The 15,621-nt window shown below is 46.8% G+C and overlaps 1 protein-coding gene across 1 annotated transcript in view; it reads right to left on the bottom strand.

Moving 5' to 3' along the window:
• The window catches only part of YJEFN3 (YjeF N-terminal domain containing 3), a 275,875-nt gene that overhangs the window by 381 nt on the left and 259,873 nt on the right, over positions 1–15,621 (bottom strand). The window lies entirely within an intron of this gene.

Raw genomic sequence — 15,621 nt, 5'->3', positions numbered from 1 at the left:
GCCAATAAACGTGCGGGTGGGTGCTGCCACTCACTGTAATGCCGTAGCCATGTTGGTTACTGGCATTACAGTAATTGGCTGGCCGGAACGCGTCATCGAGTTCTATAACCTGTAAAAGGGACAGATAGTGTAGGGAACTGAATTACATTTTTTTGTTAGGGTTCTTTCACACTAGCGTCGCTAGATTCCGTCAGGATCTGGCAATCTGTATGCAAACGGATACCATTTGTAGACGGATCCGGATGCGGATCTGTCTCACAAATGTATTGCAATACTGGATCTGTCTCTCCGGTTGTCATCCGGAAAAACAGATTGGGTATTTATCTTTTTCACATTTTTAAAGGTCTGCACATGCGCAGACCACAAAACCGGATCTGTTTTTCTGGAACACTTAGGGCATTAATGTATTTCAATGTAAAATGATGCCGGATCCGGCAAGTGTTCCGGAATTTTAGATGGAGAAAATACAGCAGTATGCTGCGGCATCTTCTCCGTCCAAAACCCATAGTGACTGAACTGAAGACATCCTGATGCATCCTGAACAGATTACTCCATACCATTCAGAATGCATTAGGATAAAACTGATCAGTTTTTTTCCGGTATTGAGCCCCTAGGACGGAACTGAATACCGGAAAAGAAAAATGCTCGTGTGAAAGTACCCTTAGGCAGGATTGGTGTTAGGGTACTTTCACACTAGCGTTTTTCTTTTCCGGCACTGAGTTCCGTCATAGAGGCTCAAAACCGGAAAAGAACTGATCAGTTTAATCCCCATGTATTCTATATAAAGAGAAATCCGTTCAGGATGCATCAGGATGTCTTCAGTTCAGTCACTGAACTGCGTTTTGGATGGAGTAAATACTGCAGCATGCTGCAGTATTCTCTACATCCAAAATTCCGGATCAGTTGCTGGAATGCCGGATCCGGCATTAATTTACATTGAAATGTATTAGTGGTGGATCCGGCATTAAAAATACCGGAATGCCGGATCCGGAATACCGGTAAAAATGTAAAAAAAACAATAGAAACAGATCAGTTTGTCCGTATGACAAACGGAGACACCGATCCGTTCTTGCAATGCATTTGTGAGATGGATCCGCATCCGGATCCGTCTACAAATGCTGTCCATTTGCATGAATGAAGATTGCCTGATCCGGCGATGGAACTGCTTGCCTGATCACTCTGCTGCAAGTGTGAAAGTAGCCTTAGGCCTCTTTCACACGGGCGTCTTATTTTTGGCCCGGATAAGAGGCGGGTGCATTGCGGGAAAATGCGCGATTTTTCCGCGCGAGTGCAAAACATTGTCATGCGTTTTGCACTCGCGTGAGAAAAATCGTGCATGTTTGGTACCCGAACTTCTTCACAGAAGTTCGGGTTTGGGATCGGTGTTCTGTAGATTGTATTATTTTCCCTTATAACATGGTTATAAGGGAAAATAATACATTCTGAATACAGAATGCATAGTAAAACAGCGCTGGAGGGGTTAAAAAAATAAATAAATAATTTAACTCACCTTAGTCCACTTGATCGCGAAGCCCGGCATCTCCTTGTGTCTCCTTTGTTGAATAGGACCTGTGGTGAGCATTAAATACAGGTAAAGGACCTTTGATGGCATCACTCCGGTCATCACATGGTCTTTTACCATGGTGAATCACCATGGTAAAAGATCATGTGATGTACCATGTGATGACCGGAGTGACGTCATCAAAGGTCCTTTACCTGTATTTAATGCTCACCACAGGTCCTATTCAACAAAGGAGACACAAGGAGATGCCGGGCTTCGCGATCAAGTGGACTAAGGTGAGTTAAATTATTTATTTATTTATTTTAACCCCTCCAGCGCTGTTTTAATACACATTCTGTATTCAGAATGCTATTATTTTCCCTTATAACCATGTTATAAGGGAAAATAATAATGATCGGGTCTCCATCCCGATCGTCTCCTAGCAACCGTGCGTGAAAATCGCACCGCATCCGCACTTGCTTGCGGATGCTATGCGATTTTCACGCTTCCCATTCACTTCTATGGGCCTGCGTCGCGTGAAAATCGGACAATATAGAGCATGCTGCGATTTTCACTCAACGCATAAGTGATGCGTGAAAATCACCGCTCATGTGAACAGCCCCATTGAAATGAATAGGTCCGGATTCAGTGCGGGTGCAATGCGTTCAACTCACGCATTGCACCCGCACGGAATACTCGCCCGTGTGAAAGGGGCCTTAGAGACCCAAAAATCCTTTTAAGGACTATTGTTGTATCTGGCAGCAATATATATTTTTAGAGCAACCTTCAAGTCTAAAAGGTCATTATTGAATCGTTCACTGCACACATAAAAGACTCGTTTGCCGCTCGTATGAATAATCGCTTCATGAAAAGTTACCTTGAAGGACAATTGTTGTATCTGGCAGCAATATATATTTTTAGCTCAACCTGCGCTAAATTTTATGCAATTGTAGAGACTAAAAAGTCCTTTTAAGGACTACTGTGTTATCTGGCAGCAATATATACTATTAGCACAACCTGCGCTAAATTGCGTGCAATTGTTAGAGACCCAAAAGTCCTTTTAAGGAATATTGTTGTATCTGGCAGCAATATATATTTTTAGCGCAACCTGCGCTAAAGAGCTTGCAATTGTTTGGCCACTGCAGACAGCAAAATTATCTGCGCTACATCTCCTTTGTAATGTGTGCGCAGCCTAAAAATATCTGTGACATCCAGTGTACTTTTCCGTAGACGGTGTCCACTGCGGACAGTTACATTACCTGCGCTACATCTCCTGTATAATGTTTGCGCATCAGAAAATTATGTGTGACATCCAGTGTGCTATTCCGTAGACGCTGCGGACAGTAACATTACCTGCGCTGCATCTTCTGTATAAATATCTGTGACATCCAGTGAACTTTTTTCGTAGACGCTGCCGACAGCGACATTATCTGCGCTACATCTCCTGTTTAACGTGTGCGCATACTTAAAATATCTGTGACATCCAGTGTACTTTTTCCATAGATGGTGTCCGCTGCGGACAGTTACATTACTTGCGCTACATCTCCTATATAACGTTTGCGCATCCTAAAAATATCTGTGACATCCAATGTACTTCATCCGTAGACGCTGCGGACAGTTACATTTACTTACATAGACTTAAAAAACTGCGCTACTGTACGTGCGACATACTTGCAAACATATATACCATTTAATATGATTAAGGCGAGCAGTGAGGGATGGGAAAGTGGTGTGCTGCTGATGGCGCACGCAGAGGCCGTGGCCCTGGGCATGGTGAAACTGTGCCTGCTGGCAGAGCACAAGAAACACACTCATCCACAATACCTAGCTTCATGTCCCAGTTTGCAGGGCGGCGCAGGACACCATTCTCAAAGTCACACCAGTGGATTGCAGCAGATAATGCTTCCAGTCGGTTAAGCACCACTCTGTCTTCCACAAAGTCCAGTCTCAGTAGCCAAGAGTCTGGTCAACAGAATCCTTGCCCTGACCCTCCTTCCTCCCACCATGGAGAGTCTTTGAAAACAAGTGATCCCACACTCTGATATTCCGAGGAGCTCTTTTCATCGCCATTCCTTAATTTGGGCCTCTCGCCAAGCCTGCTTGAAGAGGGACATGAGGAGATCTTGTGCCCCGATTCCCAAACTCTTGAGCATCCACAGTCAGAAGAAGATAGCGGTGGGAAACGGCAATTAGTGTTTCACAAGGTGGATGATGAACATGAGACAGTTGCCAATAACTCAACGGCAATTAGTATTTAACTGAGAAAATTCTTAATGGGTAGTTCTATCAAAGAACAATATCACTGGGGCCAACTACCTAAAATATAACTTTTAATCTAAAAAAAATACACAAATGGGTCCCTCACGTGGGGACTGATAGACATACAAAAAACATACAGACAGAAAGAGCCAATTCAAGGACTAGGTGGAGGAGGCTGTATATGGTGGTACACCAGGGCCAGAACCATATGGGTCCCTAATGTGTCCCTATGGTGTCCCTGCGCTTGTCTCAGCCCAGAGATGCACCCTAATGGTGGGAGCACTCCGTCCCCGTACCTAACCTACCTGTCCTTAAATTGCCCTTATGACATAGCAACCCATATGGATGTCTGGGTCCTGCAACGATACTGTAACAAAATATTTCGTCCTAATTGAAGGTCCAGGAGGATCCCTGGATCAAACAATAAGAAAACCACAATTTACATAGATAGTTATAAATGAATGCTCTGAGTCTCGACGCGTTTCCCCTAAATGATACGGTTCATCAGGAGACTGAAAAAGTATATAGACGAATATGTCGCTGCCACAATCCAGCGACTACATAACAATGGTTTAAATGGACCCGTGATAACAGTCCAAAAAGTAAAATGAAAAAACCAAAGTTGCCGGAGCACCTCCAGGCGGCACTACACTGCTAGAGAAAAAGCATACAGCTATACAGATCAATGCGGGTACTACTGATAATAGTAAAGTACTTATCCGTTCCTATGGATCCTCTCCAACCAGTGGACCGCGGCCTGGGGTGCTCCAAGTTGTAAACCAACAGTGTGACTATTTATACCCTAAATGGGGCGGATCCCCTCCATCTTGCACTAATCACCATGCCTCCTTGTTGTCATGTGACCCAAAGAAAAAAAAAAAAAGAAAAAACACCTAGTACTTCAGTGCCAACTTATGGGGCTCAGTGATGATTAAACCTAACTTACTAGATACCCAGGTTGGTACCTGTATTGTCACTATCCTACCACTCACTTAGTAAAGAGATGTCTCCTGTAGATGTGCCGGATTGTGAACGATCGTTGGTTGAATGCATGCCAAGGCCTAAAAATGGCTGTGCGTTCCACCATAGGTAGCCGGTCACAGCCTGCCTGCAGCATCACGATGCTGCAGGCCCCGATGTTTGCGTTCCATGGCGGTATGGGAGGGGGCGTGGTTATGCGTTCCACCCTAAGCTACCAATCACAGTCCGCCTGCATCACGGCGCTTGCGTTCCACGGCGGCATGGAGGGGGGCGTGGTTATGCGCTCCACCAACGATATAGGACTCTTTCTCCGAATTCACTGATGGATTGCATATACCGACATCGCGCAGGACTAATGGGGGGGGAGGTGCTAGAGGGCCATCTTTAAGTGTGAATAGGTAAATAAATAAATACATGAGTATCACGATATAGTATATAAAGGACCTATTGGGGGTGTATTAAGGCTGCCGGCCATTACTAGATAATAGGGGCCGAGGTGTAGTGTGCCGATGCCCAGTCAATCAAAGAGGGGGGGATTATGTGTGTGCTGGTGAAGTGACCAAAACCCCGCTGCAAGATGATTGCTGCGGAGTTAGGGCATGTCATATGTCAGTCTACATACTGTCTGAAATTGGCAATAAATATAACAGATACACAAAGAGATAGATGGTCGAACGACCCTCCTAATGTAGATTGGTCCTAGATTCTACACATTGACACTTCACGTGTCGATGATCAATTCTGTCATTTGAGGAAGAAGTTGTGAGTAGAGACAAGGGGTCCGGGGGGCCAGGTATATTACAAAAAGCAAGAAAATGTAAGTCGTTCGTTCAGTCCCGCTGGAGATTGCGACCGGAACCGGAAGATCCATTCCGACTCCTTCTGGAGGATCCTGCGGTCCCAGTCGCCCCTCCTTGGAGAGGGTCTGATCAATTCCACTGCGGAGAACCTGAGGAGTCTAGGATCCCCACAATGGACTTCCCACATATGATTGGCTAGGGGCGTATCTTTTTTATTCCTAATATCATTCAGGTGCTCAAGAATGCGCCTCCGAAACTCCCTGAAAGTCTTGCCCACATAATCTTTAGGGCATGCACATTGGGCTAAATAAACCACCCCCTTACTGCGACAGTTGACGAAATCCCGGATGTCAAAAGTTCTACCCGTGACCGAGCAAACATTAAATTTCGTGTTGCTTAAATTATTGCAGGCTAGGCAGGATCCACAGCGAAATGTGCCCAGTGGTTTCCGATCTAGCCATGTTCCTTTGGGGGTGGGTCCCGAGTAGTGGCTATGAACTAACCGGTCACAGAGGCATCGGCCCCTTCTGAATGATATACTGGGGCGGGTAGACAGTCTGTCTGAGATGTCTGGGTCCATTAGGAGAATAGGCCAGTATTTATTGATAATGCCCCTAACCTCCTGACTCATGGTGTCAAAGGTTGAGATGATCCTAATAACGTCATCTTTCCCTTTTGATTCCCTCGGTATCAGGAGGGTGTCACGTTCACACATAGATGCGTTCTGAAAAGCTGCCTTGAGCACACGTTGTGGATAACCCCTTGTGGAAAATCTCTTCTGCAATTTTCTAGACTCGTGGTGAAAGCCCTCACGATCGGAGCAATTTCTTCTTATGCGCAAGTATTGTCCACGGGGTATACCCTTCTTTAGACTCATTGGGTGATGGCTATCCCAGTGTAACAGGCTATTTGTGGCAGTGGTCTTCCTGAAGGTGGAGGTGACAAGACCGCCCCTGGTTTTAGTGACTCTGACATCAAGAAACGTTAACGATTCAGGGTGAAATTCGGAAGTAAAAGAGAGCACAACTCATTGACGTTGAGGGCCCTAATAAATAAATCAAATTCATCCGAACTTCCATTCCATGAAGACATCATCTATATATCTAGTCCAGAAGACGATCTTGTCACCCCACCAAGTCTGTGTGTCCGGGAAGACCACTTTATCCTCCCACCAGCCCAGGAGGAGATTTGCATAAGTCGGGTCACAGGGGCCGAGCACAATTAGTGTTTCAGGAAGTTGATGATGAGGATGAGTCACAGTTGTCAATAAGTGAGGTTGTTGTTAGGACAACAAGTCAGGAGGATGACCAGAGTGAGGAAGTGGAAGAGGAGCTGGTGGACGATGATTTCACTGACCCAACCTGGGAAGGTGGCAAGCTGAGCGAGGACAGCAGTACAGAGGGGGAGGGATCCGCAGCACCGCAACAGGCTGGAAGAGGCAGTGGGGTGGCAAAAGGGAGATGGCGGGCCACACCTAACAGGCCCGCAACTGTTCCCCGGAGCACCCCCTTGCGGAGATCTCCATTGCCAAGGGTTATGTGTTCCACAGTCTGGAGCTTTTTTGATGAAAGTGCGGACGATAAAAGAATTGTCATTTGCAAACTGTGCCATACCAAAATGAGCAGGAGCGTGAACACTAGCAACCTCACCACCACCAGCATGATCCGCCACATGGCATCAAAGCTCCCTAATAAGTGGGTTCAATGCCTGGGTCCACAATCAGTGTCTGTGGGTCAGGGGCGTCATTAGGTCAAAACATTCGGGGCTCTCCTGCGCTACTCTACACCGACCCCGCCGCTCACAGGACAGGAGGATAAATTTATAAACTGTAATCCTAATTCTTATCCTGCAGTAACTGAACTTTAAATCAGCGTTCATCTCATTACTATCTTATACACTCAGCTCTGGAAACATGCAGTTCGGTTGGCGCTCGTTCACTGACGTCACACATCTGCTCATCCCACTAGGCGGTGCAGGCGCGTGACATCAGTGAGTGAGCGCCGCCCGCACTGCATGTTTCCGGAACTAAGTGTGTAAAATAGTAAAGAGATGAACACTGATTTAAAGTTCAGTTACTGCAGGATACGGATTACTGAGGGGATGATCTGTGGGGTTGCCCAGACGGCTAGTGTAACGATGGGGAGTGGGGGAAACCTCCCACCGTGCGGTGTCAAAGGGTAAAAGGGGATCAGCCTGGCCAAAAGGAGTAATAAGGGAGCAGGTCACCTCCTACAGCTTCCCTAATCCTCTCCCTGACTCCTCACCGTATGAGTGGACCCCGATGGTAGGACGATTTATACTCAGGATTCCTAGAGACCCTAAGTTGCCCTGGTAATCCCTCACCAAGGAGCAGGGAAGAGACGACCTGTTCATCCCAGTCATGGAGGAACAGGAGTCTCTATCTGAGGCCAGGCTGCAAGAAGAGAGGAACACATACAGCTTAAGGAGATGGCAGGTAAGCAAAACCAATAACACACTTACCTGCCACAGACACACTGACTGGAACCCGTGCACAAGTGCTGCTGTCCACACCAAAATTAAAGGACACAGCACACACCACAAACCACACAGGAACCCAGGACACCCATAGCTGCAATAAACATGAGACAGGTAGCGATGAGCAGCAGGGGTCATTCGAATATTCGTTATATTATACGATTTTTTTACTCGAAAAATCGGCAAGGTAATGATTGTGTAATATGCAAATTTTTTGTAATACGAATTTTCGTAATACGAATTTTTATTGTGAATTTTTCAACGTACAACTATTAGACAGAGAAGATTATAGCACTATATTAGCTAAATTGCTCTACGTTCGATTTTATTTTTTCGAATATTCGCTATAACTGTTTTTTTTAATATTTGTAATATTCTAAAACAAGAATATATAGGAATATAGCGAATATTCAAAAAAAACGAATATGGAGCAATTTAGCTAATATAGTGCTATAATCTTCTTTGTGTAATAGTTGCAATTTTTTTCTCATCTGAGGTTCAGATTGGAAAAAAAATTTAACTCTAAAAAAATAGATTATACAGTAGCACTATATTAGCTAAATTGCTCTATATTCTTTTTTTCGAATATTTGCTATATTGCTATAACTTAGTTTTTTCGAATATTCGTAATATTCTAAAGCAAGAATATATAGAAATATAGCGAATATTCGAAAAAAAAACGAATATAGAGCAATTTAGCTAATATAGTGCTATAACCTTTTTTTTATAGTTGTAATTTTTTTCCAATCTGGACCTCAGATGAGAAAAAAATTGCAACTATTAGACAAAGAAGATTATAGCACTATATTAGCTAAATTGCTCTATATTCATTTTTTCGAATATTCGCTATATTGCTATATATTCTTGTTTTAGAATATTATGAATATTCAAAAAAATGAAGTTATAGCAATATAGCGAATATTAAAAAAAAAAATCGAATATAGAGCAATTTAGCTAATATAGTGCTATAATCTTCTTTGTCTAATAGTTGTAAGTTGAAAAATTCGCAATACAAATTTTGTATTACGAAAATTCGCATTACGAAAATTCGCAAACTACACTACTCCTAAAGTCAAATATACTGCAGCCTTCTCATTGTCCCACAAGCTAGAAGCAGGGAGGGATCATGTGTACTGATTTTAAAAAAAAAATTGAATATTCGAAATTACGAATATATATCACTATTTGAAATATTTGCAAATTTTCGAAGTACCTATATTCGCGATAAAAATTCGAAATTCGAATATTCGTGATCAACACTAGAGACAGGGGAATGTCTAGCAAACATGACACCAAACACCACCAGACATGTAACACCAAACTAGACATACAAACACCCTGAACATAACCCACTCCATACAAAAAGGGACAGGAAGGGAAGGCGACACCGGGATGATATTGATGACCACAAGGTTGGCCCTCACTGGACAGATGGAACACCCTGGACTGGAGCAGAGCTCCAGCACCAACAACAGCTGAAGTACAACTGACTCCAGCCAGGAAACCACAGAAGATATAAGCCAAGTGACCACACCTAGTCAGGGAGTTAACCCTTACAGCACCAGACAGAGGGAGGCTACAACTTAAAGGGGAAGTGCACACACGAGCATACTAAACCACACGTTACCACCGGCAACAGCATGCGTGGCAACCATGTCACGGCAATCACCCAGAAGGCTAAGACACTGCCACCGCATGCTCTCACAGCAACACGTTGCCATGGGCAACCACAAGTGTGGCAACAGTGTCACAGCGCAAACCAAAGGCTGTGACAGCTAGGCCCTTCACAGTAGTTATTAACCCCTTTCAGCAGTCCCCCTTTCACTGAAGGGGGGACTGCTGAAATGGGTTAATAACTACTGTGAAGGGGGGACTGCTGAAAGGAGTTAATAACTACTGTGAAGGCCCCCCCAGGCGATGGGTCGTGGCTTCATGGGGTGGGGGTGTGGCTTCACAGGTGCGTGATACAGTGGGCTTGTGCCCCGGATGTTTTCAGACCCTAGCAGAGCCCCCTCACACCACTGCCTCCTCTTCCCCGTGTTATGTGCCTGCCAATCCCCTGTCCAAGACGCAGGCCTGGATGCCTCCCGCCCTGCACCTGGACTTTCGCAAGCACAATCACTTCTGTGTCCCAGCGCAGCATACAGAAGTCCATACCCAGGCCTTTGAACAAAAGCGCAAATACCCAGCCACCTACACACAGGCAATAGCACTAAATGTGCACCTTTCCAAATTGCTGGACCTGGAAATGTTGCCATTTAGGCTTGTGGACACTGAGGCTTTCCGCGGCCTGATGGCGGCGGCCGTCCCTCGTTACTCAGTCCCCAGCCGCCGCTATTTTGCCCAGTGTGCCGTCCCCGCCTTACACCAGCATGTGTCCCGTAACATCACCCGTGGCCTGACAAACGTAGTTATTGGGAAGGTCCACTTAGCGACTGACACATGGACAACTGCTTGTGGCTAGGGACGCTACATTTCCCTGACGGCACACTGGGTGAATGTTGTGGAGGCCGGGAGCGAGTCTTACCCTGGGATGGCATAGGTGCTACCGACGCCAAGGATTGCGGGCCCTACTTCCATCAGGATTTTTGCCACCACCTACATTAGTGACTGCAACCCCCCCATTCTCCTCCTCCACCCCCACCTCTGAATTGTCATCTTGCAGCACCAGTCAGCCATCAGTCAGTAGCTTCGAAGCAGTGTAGCACTGCAGTGGTAAAGCGGCAACAGGTTTTGCTGAAACTTATTTGCTTAGGTTACAAACAGCACACCGCTGCAGAGCTGTGGCAGGGTATAAGGGACCAGACTGAGCTTTGGCTCTCGCCACTCAACCTACAACCAGGCATGGTTGTGTCTGATAATGGCTGTAACTTGGTGGCGGCTTTGGAGCTCGGCAAGCTCACACATATACCATGCCTAGCCCACGTGTTAAACTTAGAGGTTGAGCGGTTTCTCAAAACCTACCTCAATTTGCCAGAGCTACTGGTGACAGAGCGCCGCGTGTGTGCCCATTTCCGAAAGTCATCTACAGCTGCCGCCGGTCTGGCAGCGCTGCAGCAGCGCTTGCAATTGCCAGCTCACTGACTGTTGTGCAATGTGAGCACGTGCTGGAACTCCACGTTCCCCATGTTGGCCAGGCTTTGTGAGCAGCAGAGGGCAGTAGTGGAATACCAGCTGCAACATGGTCGTCGCCTTTCCAGTCAGCTTCCGCTCTTCACAAGCGATGAGTGGGCATGGATGTCTGACCTCTGTGAGGTTGTACGCAACTTTGAGGAATCAACACAGATGGTGAGAGGCGATGCCGCTATTATCAGCGTAACCATCACACTTCTGTGTCTACCGAAACGCTCGCTGCTCACAATGAAGGTGGACGCTTTGCATGTGGAAGAGGTGGAAATGGGGGAAGAAAGTACACAGGGTGCTAGCCAGACCACCCTCAGTTCATCTTCTCAGCGCAAATTGGATGATGATGAGGAGAAGGAGCAGGAGACGATTGCCTCCGCTACAGAGGGTTGTACCCGTAGCAGGTTTATTCCATCTGTTCAGCCGAAGAGGAGGAAGAGAATGAGGAGATTGAGAGTCATCCTCCTGATGACGACAGCAAAGTCTTGCCTGTTGGGACTCTGACACACATGGCTGACTTTATGTTATGCTGCCTTTCCTGTGACCCTCGCATTATATGCATTTTGGTCAACACCGATTACTGGTTGTTCACCCTTCTCGACCCCCGCTACAAAGAGAACTTCTCATCTCTCATTCCTGTGGTGAAAAGGGCTAGCAAAATGGTGCAATACCAAAAGGTCAGTGGGAAAATTGCTCCAAAAATTTCCAGCTGACAACGCTGGCGTCAGAATAAGTAGTTACTTGGGCAACCAAGGAGGGTAGACGAGGGGAACACACAGCAGTTTCAACAGATGCAGGGCAACACTCTTCTAGGCCTGGGACAGTTTCATGACACCCCGCCAGCACCTTCACCTTGATGCGCTGCCTACTGTCACAAGGAGGGAAACATTTTGTAAGATGGTGAAGGAGTACGTAGAACACCGTGTCTGCGTCCTCAATGATCCCTCTGTGCCTTACAACTATTGGGTGTCCAAGCTGGACACGTGGCATGAACTGGCGCTCTACGTCTTGGAGGTACTGGCCTGCCCTGCCACCAGCGTTTTGTCAGAGTGGATATTTAGTGCTGCTGGGGGCATAATAACTGATAAGCGCATCCGCCTGTCAACTGAAAATGCTGACCGGTTGACTCTTATCAAAATGAACAAGGCCTGGATTGCCCCTGACTTTTCTACTCTACCAGAGGAAAGCGGCTGAACATGAAGGCACTTTAAATGTGGCTTTTGCATTCCCATGCACCCCTTCCACCACAAAAAAGGGTATTTGATTCCTTTTCTCGTCCTCCTCCATATCAACATGCTTATTAGGCTACCCTCGCTCCTAATTTTTTAGAGAGTCAGCTCAGCAGCAGGCCCTCAACCATAATTTTTTTGATGGTCAGCTCAGCCCAGCCCTAATTGCGTTAATTTATAGCTTATCAAGTGCTATTCGAACATCTATAGTAACCAGGGGACCCTAAACCCACTAATGGTGGGACCACTGGTTACTTTGGGTGCTGCCGAACACCAACTACTCCGTAGGTAAGGCTGTGCACCTCTTTTTTATTTTTTGTGTATCCTGAGTGTTATCATCACCTTCTCTATATCTAAATTAAACACATAGGGACCCTATTCTATATATAACCAATAAAAGTTAAATTTTAATTATAAATCACCATTTCCACTCCATATACCTGATGGTCAGCTCAGCAGCAGGCCCTCACCCATAATTTTTTCCATGGTCAGATCAGCAGCAGGCACTCGCCCCTAATGTTTTAGAGAGTCAGCTCAGCAGCAGGCCCTTTCCCTGCACTGCTCAGCCCACATACAGACCTTGAAGGTAGGTGTGATGTATCCTCCAGCCTGGGCTGCCAAAACCCTGAATTCCCTGAGATGGTGAAGTGGGGAAATAGGAGCAGCCTGCTCGCACAGAACCTGGATGGGAAAGATGACACAAAACAACCAAACTAGAAATGACACTTATCTTCCAGAGCAGGAACAGACAGCCAACCTTCCCTCCTAGCTTCCCAGACCACAATGATTAGTATAATCCGCTCAGATCACTTGGCTGGAGTGCCATTTAAACTAATGACTCCACCCAGTGCACCTGATGAGAGGCGGATCCAGCACGGCACCAAAACAAACACTAACTTCGTGCTGCTATCCTGGCTGACCTCCGCACATCGTCAGAGTGGGGCATGACAATACCCCCCCCTTCTACGGGTGACCTCCGGACACCCCGGACCAACCTTTTCCGGATGGGACCTATGAAACGCCCTCACCAGTCGGCTGGCGTTGACATCTGACGCCGGAACCCACATCCTCTCCTCAGGACCGTATCCCCTCCAGTGTACCAGGTACTGAAGGGAACCCCGAAGAAAACTCCAAGTTTCCCTCGACTAGAACAGGAGGAGGAGGCAATGGCGATGGTTCCACCGGTTTCACATATTTTTTTAGTAAAGACCTGTGGAAGACATCATGGATCCTCCAAGTCTGCGGAAGATCCCGCCGAAACGCCACAGGATTGATCACCGCAGAAATTTTTTACGGACCAATAAATCTTGGACCCAGTTTCCAAGATGGCACTCTCAACTTGATATTCTTAGTGGACAACCACACCAGATCACCCACACACAGGTCCGGACCAGTCATACGTCTCTTGTCAGCCATTCGTTTATAGCTCTCACCCATCCTCTACAAATTCCCTTGAATCCTCCGCCAGATAGAGGACAAGGCAGAAGAGATGGTCAGCTCAGCAGCAGGCCCTCGCCCCTAATGTTTTAGAAGGTCAGCTTAGCATCAGGCCCTCGCCCATAATGTTTTAGATGGTCAGAAAAGCAGCATGCACTCACCCCTAATGTTTTAGATGGTCAGCTCAGCAGCAGGCCCTCACCCATAATGTTTTAGATGTCAGCTCAGCAGCAGGCCCTCGCCCATAATGTTTTAGATGGTCAGCTCAGCAGCAGGCCCTCGCCCATAATGTTTTAGATGGTCAGCTCAGCAGCAGGCCCTTGCCCATAATGTTTTAGATGTCAGATCGGCAGCGGGCCCTCACCCATAATGTTTTAGATGGTCAGCTCGGCAGCGGGCCCTCGCCCATAATGTTTTAGATGGTCAGCTCAGCAGCAGGCCCTTGCCTATAATGGTTTAGATGTCAGCTCAGCAGCAGGCCCTCGCCCATAATGTTTTAGATGGTCAGCTCAGCAGCAGGCCCTCGCCCATAATGTTTTAGATGTTCAGCTCAGCAGCAGGCCCTCGCCCATAATGTTTTAGATGGTCAGCTCAGCAGCAGGCCCTCACCCAGACACTCACTCAGATAATCACTGAATGACGTACACAGAAACTCACTGACAGACATACTCACTGACAGGCACACATACATTCACTGACAGATAGACACACACTCACTCACTGACAGACACTCACTGACAGACATACACCTACCCACTGAAACAAACACACAGAAACTCATTGACAGACACTCACTCACTGGCAGACAAACACACACATATACTCACTGACAAACACACAGACACTTACTGACCGACAGCCACACTCACTGACATACACTCACTCACTGACGTACACACACAGACACTCAATGACAGACACACATTTACTGACAGAAAGACAGACATACATATACTCACTGACATAAATACACAGGCAGACACTCACTCAAACACTCACCTCCCTGGGGTCCAGTGTGGTGCAGCTCCTCAGTCCTCCAGCGCGCCTTTTAGTATGCCGGGGCCGGAATGACGTCATATTCCGGCATCACAGAGGGCGCACGAGAGAGGAGTGGGGAGCTACTAGAACAGCCTCCTTTGCCGCCCGCCTCCTCTCCTCCGATAATTTACTGACAGAGCAGGCACCTGCCATCAGGGTAAGCAGGTGCCTGCTCTGCCATATTTAAGAAGGACCTCCACCTCCTGGCCCCCCTGTAACGGCGCTGGGGGCCACTCAAGAGCCACTCGACCAGGGCTGAAGCCCCAGTCAGGGGGAGCCCACCAGGGCGCCTCTAGCAGGCCGGCGCCCTAGGCGAACGCCTAGTTCGACTATATGGTTGCAACGGCCCTGTTGTTCACAATGAAGTGGTTATCAGTGTGGGATGTGGACAAAGGATCTCCTCTTCTATGCATTTCTGTGACTCTTCCAGTCTCTCTGTATCTCTGTTGCAATCTGCTGATGACACTCTGTGACACACTAAGCTCAGTGGCCACTTCCGTCTGAGAACATGCTGCTTGAAGCCTCACAATGGTGAGGTACTTTTGATCAATTGTTAGGTATCGTCTTGGTCTCATGATGTCAAAATGTGAACAACATGATGAGGAGGACTATTTAAATACCAATTTTAATTGAACTAGGAAATTAATTGGGCGATTAATAGATCAAACGCCTGTTGGGAATTTTGGCGTTAAGCTCCTTGTTAAAGAACAGTAAGTTGTGCAAAAAGCACTGAAACATTGAACAGTTGGACATGCGC

The sequence above is a fragment of the Bufo gargarizans genome, chromosome 1 (genome assembly GCF_014858855.1).
Source record: "Bufo gargarizans isolate SCDJY-AF-19 chromosome 1, ASM1485885v1, whole genome shotgun sequence".
Taxonomy (NCBI): domain Eukaryota; kingdom Metazoa; phylum Chordata; class Amphibia; order Anura; family Bufonidae; genus Bufo; species Bufo gargarizans.
The sequence above is the reverse complement of the archived record's forward strand: the minus strand, read 5'-3'. Positions and strand labels throughout refer to the sequence as shown.